This window comes from Coccinella septempunctata, chromosome 8 (genome assembly GCF_907165205.1).
Source record: "Coccinella septempunctata chromosome 8, icCocSept1.1, whole genome shotgun sequence".
NCBI lineage: Eukaryota > Metazoa > Arthropoda > Insecta > Coleoptera > Coccinellidae > Coccinella > Coccinella septempunctata.
In genome coordinates this window covers 15,740,685-15,756,523 of record NC_058196.1, presented here as the reverse complement: position 1 = coordinate 15,756,523, position 15,839 = coordinate 15,740,685, and the positions used below count along the sequence as shown (strand labels likewise).

Sequence of the window (15,839 nt, the reverse complement as noted above, 5' to 3'; positions counted from 1 at the left end):
GCAACATAGCTTCTTCTCCGATGGTGAACGTTTGGAATTGATGGACCCTTATTCTATACTGGCTACTGACTAATACTAACTATACAGTTACACAGAGCGCTACCCAGTATGAAACGAGATCCGATTCAATCCCCTCCAGATAGAAACCCACACGAAGACATTAGCATATGTCCCATATTGTCTCTAATTCAGTACGCCGATTCGAATATACTATTGTCTTCGTCTGGGTTTCTATCTGGAGGAGATTGATGATATCGTTTCATACTGGGTGGCGCTCTGTGTAACTATATAGTACTCAGTAGTCGCTGTGTTACTGGATAGTACTCAGTACCGCTTCCCAGTATTGAATGAGGGTTCATCAATTCCCAACGTTCTCTATCGGAGAAGAAGCTATGTTGCTCTGACGAGGTCAAATGAGGCCGAAACCATGGTCAGCATCTGCTTTTCTTCGATAGAGCGTAATCCGTTTAGGGCGTGCAGTTCCGGAGCCATAATATGGCTGCTTTTGTTGTTATTGTTTTCATAACCTCAAATGCTTATCGTTTCATAATGGAAGGTTTTAATATTTTAGTGAATAGTTGAATAAATAGTATTCCACCTAAAATTCGACTGTATAGGTTTACCTTTTTTCAGTTTGAGTTGCTAAGCTTTTGCACGATCCTTCAACTCTGTGTCCTTTTTCTATGCCATATTTGAGTTACTGCCACCAGAGGGCGCATGGCTTATTTTACAACGCGAATAATCTATAGATTTATTAATCATGAAAAATACCAAGAAAAAAATTATTTTTCTTGAGCCTCCACTGACTCAGAGTGAGTCAATGGTTGTACCTTGTACTTCATTAAAAAAATCTTGAGAGTGTAAAAATTTTCACTGCTTTCCTTCTTCATAGTTCGAAAAACTTATAAATTTATTTATTTATTTATTTATTTTTATTTATCAAATAACTATGTACAGGGAATTAATTTCAACAGCCTGTTTATTCAAAACCAATATTCGGATAAACTTCCGTATGAAGTTCTTCTTCTATATGTTGATGTAGGCACCTAGTATACAGGGTATCCCTGGAAGAATGCGCCGAACAGAAACCATTAACAGTAGTCATGAGGGTGAACTCAAACTAAGAGATATTACTTGCTTAAGAGCTTTCGTTTAGGTTATACAGGGTGATAATAAGATATTGATTTCAATAAATATTTTACTATTTCAAATTTTGCAGTGGTGCCACTCAGACTAAAAGATTTTACTTGCTTGAGAGCTTTTGTTTTGGATATACAGGGTGATAATGAGATGTTGAATTCAATAAATATTGTACTATTTCAAATTTTGCAGTGGTGCCACTCTTTAGGAAAGTTTTTGACAATTTCTATATACGTTAACATAAGATCATCCTGTACATTGGAAACAGCAACAGCCGAAACATGTCGTGGAACCTTTATGTTATAAAACGTTCCAAAAAACATCGAATTGTTTCAATACTTTTACTGCTCCCTAACCTCAAAATTTCATGAGATGACATTTAATGGATTGCTACGTTAAAATCTTCTCATTTTTGTGACCATGAATATCAATGCAACTCAGTCAAAGTAAAATCTAAAAATGTGCTTAGCATGATCATACAGGGTATGTAATGTTAATGTGAAAACAACAAGTCATCACGAGTAGAAACCAAACAATAATTTCCTATCATCATTCTGCACGACTAAATAAACCGGATTACATATTTTAAAAACATTTTATCCTCAATCTTGAATTAATTTCGAGTAGGTTATCGTTTTCCTTTCAAATCTTGAACACGATCTAACGAAACGCTCTCGAAAAGATACAAAACTAATCCTTTGGTCCCTTTGATCCAACGCCGGTAGTTGTCGGGATTAACTGTATACTTTAATCCAAGGAAAATACGCCACTCATTCCTGTTTTCCAGATATACCTACCCGTCATTTTCGTAACGAACACCGTTCGAAATAACCTACCTTCGTTTTATATCGATACCTACATGACAAATTATATGCCGATAGATAATTTTCAAATCAAACAGAACCGCAGATTAGATAACGCGTTTCGTTTATCTGGGTTGCATTCTGCTGTTAAAACGTTGCTGTTGGTCTGACCGCTTGATGGATTCGATGCGATAGATTGTCACACAAAGTTTATTCACTTTTTTTCTCGAATATTTTTCCAATTTTGGCGTACTCTGATTTGACCTCACTGTGACCCTTCTAATGGGGAATTCTCCTCAATTTGGGTTATCACTGCATATGCAAGTTTGAACTGAATAATTATGAGTTTCATTCATGATTTTTTCAAATTCACCGCGGAAACTATTCAAAATCATCCTTCAAATATGGGGTTTCAAAATTTAAATCGCTTTGTCCGGATTTTACGATTTGGCAACAGCGCATACAAGACAATGAAAAGAACAATATCCGATCTGCTTGTTTATAAAATAACAGCTGTTGATCTATAGGCGCGTACTTACTGGCGAGCTTCAACTGCAACCGGCCATAAAAATCCCATAAAATTTTACGACCTTCCTCGTTCGTCGCAGACTTCATAGACAGCCATCTTTGTCTATCTCATCAAGATGATGCATTTGTTGTCCTTTATTATCAAGGCATATTTCAGTCCATGTTGCCAGCTTGTGCAATTCTCACAAAACGCTTTAAACTTTATATACCCATTTTTATTTTTAATTTTTAAGTGCTTAAAAAATTTTTTTTTTGGGAAACGGTTGAAATGGTTATTTCAAAATGTGACGTTTCAAAGATATTTCATAAAAAATACATCATTTTCGTCAGAAGAAATATTCCCTATTACACACTTATTGAAGTTACAAGAGATTATACGACTTTCACAAAATGAGTTTTAAACCACAATATACGTATTTCGCTATCACAATAGCATCTTCAGGTGGGTGAAGATAAACTTTTTACCTAAAAAGATGTAGTTTATTAATAAGGCACATGAAGGTCTGTAGGTCAAAGTTCACTGGAAGGAAGACGTCCGGTGGCCAAAAGTTCTGAATGACTGCTTCTAAAAAATTTTATACCTCACCCTTTTCTCATTCTATATCAAAACATCATCCTGAAACATTCATAGTCGATTTTTCCGCAATATATATGTGCACCAATTCGGAAAGAGGGGTAGCACACAAGTGCACCCCTATTGTAGCCGAACAATATGCATTAATTTCTGATGGCATATTGATGGTATCTTCATACCCCCTCGACGGCCAATTGGACCGTGTAATGCGAGAATTCAATGGCTTGATGGCCCTTTTGCGAAGATCTCCATCTGATGGTGTTGAACAGCTGATATGACTAAGTGTTTAGTGATACAATTTGTATGTTCATTTGTCAACGGTACGAGGGGTTGATTTGCATGCTCGTGAGTGTTCTAGGAGGAAAAATTTAAGTTGTTTTCACGATGTTGGTTTTATTGCCGAATCATGTGGTATCCATTCTCTTCAATATTTTCAAATATTTTTGAACTTTACATCTACCGCTTTAAAAATCGTTCCTTTTTTTGGTTTTACCAGTCAGCTTTGTGGCATACATGACGTATTTGAAAATGAAATGAACTTATGCGATCAGGAAATTTTGTTTGCAATAAATCCATTGTTTCGGTAGATGTGTGACTTCTGGCACCGTCTTGTTGAAACCACATATTTATGATCTCCAAATCTTCAACAATAGGCCAAAATTTAGTTGTTAACATCTCTCGATTATGTTGACCGATCTGTAAAACTTTTACAGATCCACCATTTTTATAGTGAATTTTTATTATTTTGAAATGATTTTTGAGTGAAATGGAATTCATTGCAACAATTGCCAAAGTTTCTACTATAGATATGTCAGAAACCAAATGTCAAAAATTTCATGTAGTTCCGGTGGGGCCATAGTGAAAAACAAAGTTCTTGTTGAAAAACCCTATATTATGTATAATTTTGACTTTAGCAAAGGTAATGTAATAGGAAATACTCCTTCTGACGAAAATGATGTATTTTTTATGTAATATCTTCGAAACGTTTCATTTTGAAATAACTATTTCAACCGTTTCCCCAAAAAAAAAATTTAACCCCTAAAAAATGAAAAATAGAAATGGGTATTTAAAATTGAAAGCGTTTCATGTGGATTGCAAAAGTTGGCTGAAATATGCGTTGATGGAAAAGGACAATAAATACTCTATCTTGATGGATAGACAAAGATGGCTGTCTATGAAGTCTGCGACGAACGAGGGAAGTTGTAAAATTTTATGGGATTTTTATGGCCGGTTGCTGTTGAGGCTCGCAAGTTAGTACGCGCCTTATCAGCAGTTGTTATTTTATAAACAAGCCAGTGTTCTCTTTATTTTCTAGTAGTTGCCAAATAGTAAACTAGAAAGGAAGCGAATTGAATTTTGAAACCTCATATTTGAAGAATGATTCTGAATAGTTTCCCCGGTGCATTTGGATAATTCATTAATGAAACTCATAATTATTCAGTTTAAACTTGCATATGCTGTGATAATCCAAATTGAGGAGAATTCCACATTATCTCGGGAACGGATCGCACGATTTTTATAGATTTTGGTGTGCAAGAATCTTGTGATATAGCCGATATAATGGTGGTATTCACATTGTTGTCAGATCTTTATCTTTTCCGGAATAATTATGAAGAATTTATGTCGACCATCCTGTATATTTTTGTATTTGGAAATCCTCAAGAAATACAAAATATTTTTATGTTATGGTCCCTATATCTAAATGCCATAATTTCAGAGTTATAACTACAATGGAGAACTCCTCATTCTGGGTTATCACAGCATATGCAAGTTCAAACTGAATAATTATGAGTTTCATTAATGATTTTTCAATTGCACCGCGGAAACTATTCAAAATCATTCTTCAAATATGGGGTTTTAAAATTTAAATCGCTTCATTTCTAGTTTACGGTTTGGCAACAGCGCCTATTAGAAAATAAAAAGAACAATGGCTTGTTTATAAAGTAACAGCTGCTGAAAAGGCGCGTACTGCGAGCCTCAACCGAAACCGCCCATAAAAATCCCATAAAATTTTACGACCTTCCTCGTTCGTCGCAGACTTCATAGACAGCCATCTTTGTCTATCTCATCAAGATAGTGTATTTGTTGTCCTTTATTATCAACGCATATTTCAGTCGATGTTGCCAACTTGTGCAATAGGAACGAAACGCTTTAAATTTTAAATACCCATTTTTATTTTTCATTTTCAAGTACTTAAAACAATTTTTTTTGGGAAACGTCTTTAGATTTGCCTAGGCAGATGGGTGTCTATACTGTCTATGTCTATGCGGTAGGAATAGGGAATACTCCTTTTGACCAAAATGATGTATTTTTTATGAAATATCTTTGAACCGTCACATTTTGAAAAAACTATTTCAACTGTTTCCCAAAAAAATTTATTTTAAGCGCTTAAAAATGAAAAATAAAAATGGGTATTTAAAGTTTAAAGCGTTTCATCTCGATTGCACAAGTTGGCAATATCGACTGAAATATGCGTTGATAATAAAGGACAACAAATGCATTATCTTGATGAGATAGACAAAGATGGCTGTCTATGAAGTCTGCGACGAACGAGGAAGGTCGTAAAATTTTATGGGATTTTTATGGCCGGTTGCAGTTGAAGCTCGCCAGTAGGTACGCGCCTGTAGATCTACAGCTGTTTTATTATAAACAAGCTGATCGGACATTGTTTTTTCATTGTCTTGTATGCGCTGTTGCCAAATCGTAAACTCCGCACAAAGCGATTTAAATTTTAAAACCACATATTTGAAGGATGATTTTGAATAGTTTCCGCGGTGAATTTGAAAAAATCATGAATGAAACTCATGAGTATTCAGTTGGAACTTGCATATGCAGGGATAACCCAAATCGAGGAGAATTCCCCATTGTATGAGGCATTTCCAAAGGCTCCTTATCGCTCCAGCGCCAAATTACAAACCGTTAAAAAACTTGGGAAACAAAATTTTCCACACCGTAAAAACAGAAACCACCCGGTAATTATTCACCGTTCCCCCCGCATCCCTCCAATTCTTCGACGGCGCTAATCCACCGCGGCCGATCGCGGGGCCCGTAACAATAACGCCATCCGGGCGGAATAACGCGCTAATCTACCGCCCGGTCGGGAGGTGTCATAAACCCGCACGCGTTTCCGCACACACGCATCGCCACTTGGCCGGATTCTCATACGTTCCTTCTTTTTTTTGCGCCGATATCAATTTCGAATTACTCGGCCGTGTCTGATCGGAAAACGTGGAAAGTTCATTTTTCTCGCTTCGGATAATCCCGCCCGGGTCGGGGAAGCGATAAATAGCCTGCTAAAGGTCCCGTTACGCGTCCTGTCGCAGGATGTATGGGATGGATGATTTCGCCCCTGTCTTTCGATTGAAAAGGGAGAAGAGGAAGAGGAGAGGCTTTTCTTCTCCTCAGATATGCGAAGACGATTGCTGTACGGAGGAAATGTAATCAATTACATTGATATGAATTTATCCTAAAGATAGAATAGAATAGAAAACATCTTCATTTTTAATCACTACATACAAAGAGCAAAAATAGTGTCAAAACACAAAAGAATTACAACTTATTATAAAAATTATTAACATTTCATATATTGCCTTTTAAAATTTTTTTACATTTGTTTCCCTTCTAATGTAATTTGCCAGTCGGTTGAACATTTTCAAGCAAGAATACTTACAACCTTTCTCAGTCATTGTGAGGTGATGCTTAGGATATATGTAGTGTGGGTCTCTTCTCTCATAATTGCTTGGGCCCAAATCATTTTCGAAAAGGTGCTTATTCTGAAGAACAAAATTTAGGCATTCTTGGATGTAAACTGCATAGACTATGAGAATCTTATTCTCCCTGAATAGACCCCTACAAGATTCTCTATACTTGAGCCCAAAATAATCCTCAGAACCTTTTTCTGTGTTACAAAGATATTATTGATATTTCTATTCGATCCATAAAAAATTATTCCATAACTCATTTTTGATTCAAAGTTAGAGAAATAGACTGTTTTCAACAGTTCTTTCCTCAGGTGTTTGGACAGCACTCGGATGGTATAGCATACGAAATTTAAGCTGGTGTTTGTTTTTTCTATATGCTCTCCCCAAGTGAGATGTTCATCTAATGTCAATCCTAGGAATTTTGTAGTTGTTTGTAGGTTAAAATGTATTTCACCTATAGTTAAGTCTTCTGGTATATTCTGTGTTGAGTGTTGAGTTTTAAAGCATACATTATGTACCTACTTGTTTTTCCAGCATTGAGTTGTAGTGTTCGAGATTTCAGCCATTCTTCTATTCTGATGAAGGTATCCGATTTTTTTTTAATTAATTTTTTTTACCTAGAGTAACACATTGGTATCATCAGCGAACAATACCATAAGTTCTTCAATTCTTATTACCCCTGTTAAGTCATTTATGTATATTAGGAATAAAATACATCCTAATATACTACCTTGTGGTATGCCTTGCTTGATTTGGCTTTTGTGCGATTTTATTCCTTATCCTCTTTCTGCTATCAATACTCCTTGTTTACGTTCCGTTAAATATGATCTGAACCAGTTTAATATCCGTTCTCTTATCCCATAGTGTTCCATTATTTCCAATAGTATTTCACAGTCAACGCTGTCATATGCCTTCGAGAGATCTAGGAATAATGCAAATATATGTATGTACTTTCTCTACTTTCTCAATGGACTGATATATGGCAGTTTTTGTAGACCTGCCCCTGATGAATCCATGTTGGCTGTTACTTAGTATATTGCTACTAATCAAAAAGATAACAATAGTAAACTATTTATTATTTTATATACAGAGTGAGTGTTTGACTCGTACACATATTTCAACAGTACAGATTCTTGAGGTCGAAATGAACACTTTTTTTCTATAAAATTTCTCCGATTCGGCCCTGATAAAAAGATATAAGCGATTTTAAGCTTTCATAATGAGTTGTGCCACCCCTGAAAAGCAAAATTACCTTCAGAATAACTGGCTAAATCTGTGACACTACACCTCTGTGGATCTTTTAAAAACAGTTGCATTCGGTCAAAGTACCCAAGTTCACAGATACTTTTGAATTTTTGAACATCAGTTTACTCGAAAACTTTTATTTTGCAAAATTTTCAAATATTGAGTAAATAGCATCCAACTTAGTTTCCAGAGTTGGGTTCTTTGAATTTTTGCTATTTTTATGGTACATAATGGTCCTAATGAGGAAACCGGAAGACGTGGGTGATATCGTGTTTTCGAAAAAAATTCATCAAATAAATGAAAAACCATATTCCGAAATTCATTTCATTCGATAAAACCGTTTGTGAGATAGAACTAAAGATAACATTTTTTTATGGTTTTTTAACAGACTGTACATTTTAGACAGAGCCGATTCGGAAAAAATTGTAGAGAGGAAAAGTGTTTCTTTTGACCTTTAGAATCTACTGTTCAAATATTTGTACGAGTCAAAGACTCACCCTGTATGAAGGGTATCTTAAATTCGATGTTCGCTAAGAGCTTTTCGAGAATTATAAGACTCAAGCGCAGTTGCAGTGAAGTCCATTAAGATTTGATGCCCCATCAAACACCACAGGAGAATCGCTCGGACCCGTCAATTTCTGCTATTTCCATTCCCGTAACTGCAACTCTCTAACGGGGATGAGCACAATCCCTTGATTTTGAACAGGAATAACGGGTGTTGCGTAATCGTAATCTTATCGAGTACTATCTGATCTTGAAAGTTGGCTTCCCAATTTCTATCGAAAACCAAATGTAGGTAGAATAGAGATAGTACCTACTTTTTTTTATTAAATGCTGAAAATGGGCACCATTCACATCCATGCAATAATAAAAGTTTTGCTGCGATTGTTCACCTACATTACTCAAGATTCCTGGTGTAATTTCATGGCATTCATTATTGATCTGAGATCGAAAATCATCCAGTGACTCAGGCTGGGTAGCGTAAATCTTAGATTTCAGGTGACCCCATGGGAAAAAGTCCAGTGGAGCCAGATCAGGGGATCTAGGCGACCAATTAATATGTCCCCTTCTTTCAATACAGGTGTGAAGAAAATTTTCATCTAAGAACTGACGCACCGGTTGAACGAAATGAGGTAGTGCGCCATCTTGTTGGAAAATGATCGTTTGAAGGTCCTCTGAATTCTCCAGTACTTACACGAGGGCTGAATAAATAGCGTTCTCCGATAGATTTAAGTAATTTGGCCAGTGGGATTACCGGGTATAAAAATAGGGCCGATTATGTGATTTTTATAACTACCCGCCCAAACATTTCATTTTTGGGGAAGCAGAGTACGCACCTCACGAAATAGTCTTGGGTTTTAATGTGACCAATACCGACAGTCATGGCGGTTTACAATACAAAAATGAACACTCGTCCGAAAAACAGATATGGATCATGTAGTTTTGATTACCGTTAATCATTTCACTGACCACTTCACAGAACTATAGTCGGTTATCAAGATCATCCTCATTCAGTGCCCGAACCAATCGTATCTTATAAGGATGGAATATATGTTATTTAAGGATTCTCATGATTGGTGTGCGTGAAACACCAGATACATCGGACAATTTCCTAGTACTAAAGGTCGGATCCATTGCTACATGACCTAAAACAGCCAAGTCCTTCGCTTCGTCTCTTTCATGCACCATTTTTTTGTTTCCGAATACAGTCAAATTTGGCAATCGGTTGCACAACGTAAGCAGCGGATGCATTTTTTCCAGGATCTCGTTCGTTAAATAAAGCCATGCATTGTTATTTGAGCAGTATCGTTATTTCTACAAAATAATTTTATGATTTCCACCCTTCCATCTACGGAATACACCATTTAATTTCTACTACAAATTTATTATCGCTTTGACACAATTGAAACATTCTCAAAAATTCACGATAGACTAAGGTAAATCCAAAACATGGTCCGTCTACTTTTGGACGAAAAATCAATAATTTTTTGGACAAAACATTAACAACATAACTTCTAAATACCTGTAAATGTCTCGGATACGAAAAGTATTTTCGAGATAAATCCCACAAATTCAACTTAACGCCCTATCTTTTTCCACAGCAATATTTTATTGAGGTATATTTGGTTCTATCGCCATATTTTGGTCAAAACAATCTGCCCTTAGCATATGTCCCAATAGTTATGAATCACCCTGTTTATGTATATGTTACGGCTAAAGATAGGTGTGAACATAAACTTAAGATTAGCCGGCTAAACTTAGGTTTAGCTTCGGGTATTTGCTAATGTTAGTTTCTTCTATCTTTAGCCGGCTAAACTTAAGTGTAACCACATCCCATCGGCTAAAAATGTAGAAGGCTAGAGGGGCGCAAATTTTCGGCAATTAAAAGAATGTAAAGAAATAGTAATACGAGTAGAATCAAACTATTAATGCAATGCATTTTTTGTAGGAACTTCACATATTTTAATAGCAGAAAAGCATTCTGTTGAGCAGTTGAGAAATTGGAGAATGAACATATATTCTTTTCAACTGTGTCTCAACGAATTCTTATTGACGAATCTAAAAATCTAAATGGTTGATGACAAAATTAGAGAATTGCTATTTTGAGTGAGAGAAAACTGTAGTGTTAATGATTATTTTTCATCTTGTTATTATTCATAATTTGAAGGGAATTGAATTAGCAGAATGAGATAATGAAGACAAGAATGATGCCGCGAACTTCTTCATCAAAATACCAAAGGTCAAATTCTAGAAAAATTCAAGTAGAAGTACCCAATCATGTTTGTAGTTAACTGGGCTATTTGGCTCAAAGATTATAGAGTTAACTCTATAATCTTTGATTTGGCTGATAAGCTTTACGATGAATGCACTTGTATCCTCCGGGATGATTCATCAAGGGTGGAGACAGGCCATATTTTGGAACCCGTTTAACAAAATCAGCTAGAGAAAGTGTTCTCAACTATGTTCATGTTCATAGTTTTTTTTGTTCTTTTTTGCGAAAGAATTGGTTGGAAAAAAATTGCAACGTTAGAAACTATAGTTCCTATTTCGTAATTTTTCCTAAACCCAATTATTGAATGGTAGGGAAAATATACTTTTGTTTACGGAAACAATTTTCTATGTCTAAAATCTCATTTTTTTGTGGGGTCTTATTACGGTTTTTCACAAATCAGACTCGGTTTGAAGAGCATTAATCTCCTAAACAGATGAAAATAACTCGTTAAATATTGAATTTAAAACACATGGGCGTTATGTAATACAACCCCAATACATTCGATGTTTTTTTCCATATTTCGATTCTAAAAATTTAAACAAAAAAGTAGCCGTGTGCGTTCGTCCTCTCCCATCCGACCATTCATGAGACATCACTCTCACGCGTGTCCATCGAATACATTTTTAGCCGTTCCGTTTTGGGTAATGTGCACATTAGCCGGCTAAAGATGAGAAGACCTGACGCCGATGAATATTTTATCGAACTTTAGCCGATCCTCTAATATAAAACTAAGTTTAGCCGGCTAATCTTAAGTTTATGCTCGCACCTATCTTTAGCCGTAACATATATATACCAAAGAGGAGACCGTGATGGGACATATCATAGTTTTACACCAAATTCAATCGATTTCTACTACAGGAAAATCCTGTTTGGCTTCCAATAATGAACCAACACTTCCCTCAATAAAAATCGGGTTGATTGTTATCACCCCTGAGCGGATATGGAGAAAATTTCGAAGAAAATCCTATACCGATATTAATAATATCCTAAAGTGCGGTGTTTAAATGAATCCGGGGATTTTCTGGGATTTCCCGGCACTCTGCCGGGGCAGGTAAACAAAATATCGACGTAACGAGCCTTCCCCGACGTGTGCGTTTACCGAAAATCTGTTAATTTTTTCGAGAGAAATTGGATAGGGACATTGGCGTATCATATGCATATTTATAACGGACGAATATGGAAAATTTCTCGTTTTCAGGACTTACTGCTCCGATTTATACGTTTGTGAGGAGATGAGGAGTTGTTTGGAGATAAAAAATTCAGGGAGATAATTCTTAAAGATAAAGAATATATATCTAGACGAAAAAATATGGAAAAATACAACTGATATCTATATAAACAATGGTGAAACAATAATACAACTCATATTAATCACAGATTGAGAAACATCGAAAGAAAAACGACAAGACAAACACCAGATACTTTGGCATATTATTAAAAACTTGTCTCCTGCAGACAAAAAAAATTAAGGGCATGCCTCTCTTCGGGGTTTCAATAGAGAAAGCATACATTTATCCCGAAAAGTTTTCAAGATATTAATTGATATCTAGTTAAAACCATCATAACCATAAAATGTGTAAAAAAAAAAGTTGTACGTGAAAAAAGCACAAATTACAACCGTTGGAGTATTTCGAAATCATAATTTCATGCAGATTCAGAATATAATATGAAAATTATGTATTTTTTTTTAGCTCATGAATGGACCACTTGCACTTGTATTTGACCAGCCTGAAATATTCCAAGGCTCTTCTTCAGATAAAACTTACTCTTCGCATAATAAAAATGCACGATTTAATTGCCTAAAATCGTTTGATAAACATGGACGAAAATTAATTAAACTTGATAAAAACGTCTTCACGGTGAACCTGAACCAGAAGACGTTTTTATAATCGCCATAAGTTGATGTACTTGATGATTGAAAACGCAGGGTGGTATCGTTTTTCACCACTTTCGGACCACCGATAAAGTCAAAAATGATTTTGGATTATGCGCTATGTAGGTATAGAGTATTCCGCCAAAGATTGAATCATTATCCTAGCACAAAACTTCTGGGAGAAAGATCCAGCACTGCTAACTTACCTTGTATGTATAGTATAAACAAGATTACAATATATACTGCTCCACAAGATTTAGGGATATCGCATTCAATAATTTTCAAAAGTATGTAATCTTTTCAAATGAAGTCAGTTTATCAAAGGCTTCGATTTGAAACGAGTTTTCTGAAAATGCCAAGACGTAAATTAACAAACGCTGAGGCTAATAGGGCTATCGGAATGCTACAGGGTGGCCTAAATCAGGTTGTTGCAGCGGAAAGGCTCCAAGTCAGTCAAAGTGTGATATCTCGACTTTGGAATAGGTTCAGGGAGACAGGTTCCGAGTTGGAAAGACCAAGGCTTGGTGGGCGACGAAAAACAATACCTGCTCAGGATCGTTTCATCACCGTTTCGGCGAGAAGAAACCCTACATCTACGTGTAGAATGCTACAGAATACTCTTCAAAATGCAGATGGGGTCCAAGTTTCCATCCAAACCATCAGACGACGTTTAAGAGAGGTGAATCTAGGTTCTAGACGTCCATTAAGAGGAGTTCCATTAATACGTGACCATAAGCGTCAAAGACTGGAATGGGTATGCCAACATATCAATTGGAACGATCAATGGCGTAGTGTCCTTTTAACTGATGAATCCAGATATGGACGATTTTCAGATTCTCGAAGAATAAGGGTATGGACAATCCCACGCATACCCCGTAATCGTCGCTATGTCCAATAAGTCCATCCATTCCGAGGGGGTAGTGTTAAGGTAAGGGCCGGGATATGTTTCAACGGGCGCACAGATCTACACATTGGTCCTGGGAATATGACCGCCTTACACTATAGGAAGCATGTCATTGACGATGTTGTGCGAAATTTTCACGGTGCTATTGGTGAAATTTTTCAATTTCCAGACGATAACGCTAGACCGCACAGTGCAGCCATAGTTGAGAATGCGCGCGAGGAGCTTGTTATTCCACATTTACCAATACCTCCGCACTCAGCAGATTTGAATTGCATAGAACATGCATAGGATATGCTCCAAAGAAGATTAGATAATCATCAACCTACCCCAGAATCCTTAAATGATCTGAGAGAGCTTCTGTCCCGTTTATGTAACGAAATTCCTCAAGAAATGTTCAACAACCTCGTGTGTAGTATGCAAATAAGATGTCAAGCTGTTATTGATGCCCGTGGAGGCCATACATTGTATTGATAGTCTTAAAATGCTTGAATTCTCTGGGAATAAAATTTCGATATTTTACTCGATTTTTCTTAACCACCCTGTATACGCTGCAGACCTACAGGCTAAAATTAATTTGCAATTTGAAATCATATTAATATGAATTTTCGTCACAAAAATCTTATTTTGATTATATTATTTTGCAATTTAAGCCAATATCCCTAACTCATGAGGAGCAGTTTATATACATAACCAGGGGATAACTTACCACATTGGAATAAATTAAGTATATAAAAGAATTGAACAGAAATATCATGATGAACAAGAACAACTTTCCACAACTAAAAACGCGAAATACAGTCTTGGACAACAAAAACCGGACAAACAAAATGTTCACCGAATTCATTCTAAAATAACAGGTTGCAATGAAAAGGGTGCAGTCTTCTGGTTCTTTATAATAACCATTTCACAATTAGTCATCTTTCAATTCCAAAGATTACCCACCTGTACCTAACGCAGCTACGGCAATGGCCCCAGACGACATCATTTTGAATAAGCGAGACAAGAAATTCGCAAGCATTAATGCCTGCTCTTAGATCGGGGAGCTTACAGATGTAATACTTTGGATTAGATGGGATCATTAAAATTATGCTTCGGAATTATGGGTATAAAACTTGTTAGCGCATCGAAGATTAAGCAGGATCAACGTGAGACTTGCTTTCGGAAACCCCGCCTCGTATCTTGCCCTCCCCGCGGTTTTGATTTATTTCCTTCATTGTTACGATTTTTTCACTTCATACCTTCACGATTTTGTGGGATCGACCATTCTTATTTTAAAACCTTGTTTCTTTAATTATCGCACATTTGTTTGGGTTCAACTGTCTGTCCTGTCTATAGATGTTCTGGAATTGAAGTTTTTTATTTACCTACCAATAACTCGAAAACTGCTTGAGATATTATTATATTGATGCGTTTTTTTCCATATGCAATAAATTTGAACATTGCATGTGGAATGACAAACAACATATGTAATCATAATTCAAAGGAATATCTCCATATGCTTACTTCAAGTTTTCATTGATTGGTAGTACCAATTTTAACGTTAGTTTTATTGGTCATCATCAGAGAAAGGAGAAAGCTTTTCTTTGTTCTACAGGCACAGACATCAATTAACTATAATTCTATGTTTTTTCAGAATAATACGATTTTATAACTACCATATCGACATTTTTCAGCTGTCATTGGCTGCATTCTTACTTTTAGTCCTTTCAAGAATGATTGACATCTTGAGTGGCTATGGAAAATCAAATTTGAGTTGGTAATTGCTTATAAGTTGAGATTTTGTTTTGCGAAATTCAGGTTGGTATTGTGAATAAACAGTGATCTATAGTCCTATTATGTGTGAATCTATGCACTGACCGACGACAATTTGAATTTTGTATTACTATTTATGTAGTTAATATAATCGTACAAACTGGAAACATAAGTGTTTCAATTTTGAATGCTGTTTAATATGCTCTGAATTCGAATATTTCTTTTTTCCAAATACTTATTTAGGTTATTTGTATATTCCTGTTCTGTGAGTGAAACTACAGAAATTATTGGGAATATTTTGTGATCAGATATTAAGCTGCGTCTGGACTTTCAAGACCTACTGGGATATCATTCATTCTTGAATGGACTATATGTAGAAATTATGTATAGTCCATTCAAGAATGATTGACTTCTCGAGTGGCTATGGAAAATCGAATTTAAGTTGGTAATAGCTCATAAGTTTAGATTTTGTTTTGGGGAATTCAGGTTGGTATTGTGAATAAACATTGATCTATAGACCTATTATATGTGAATCTATGCACTTAC

General features: G+C 35.9%; 1 protein-coding gene across 3 annotated transcripts in view; it reads left to right on the top strand.

The window, feature by feature from the left end:
* The window catches only part of LOC123318911 (pituitary homeobox homolog Ptx1), a 90,568-nt gene that overhangs the window by 8,980 nt on the left and 65,749 nt on the right, over positions 1 to 15,839 (top strand). The gene's annotated exons all lie outside the window — the stretch shown is intronic.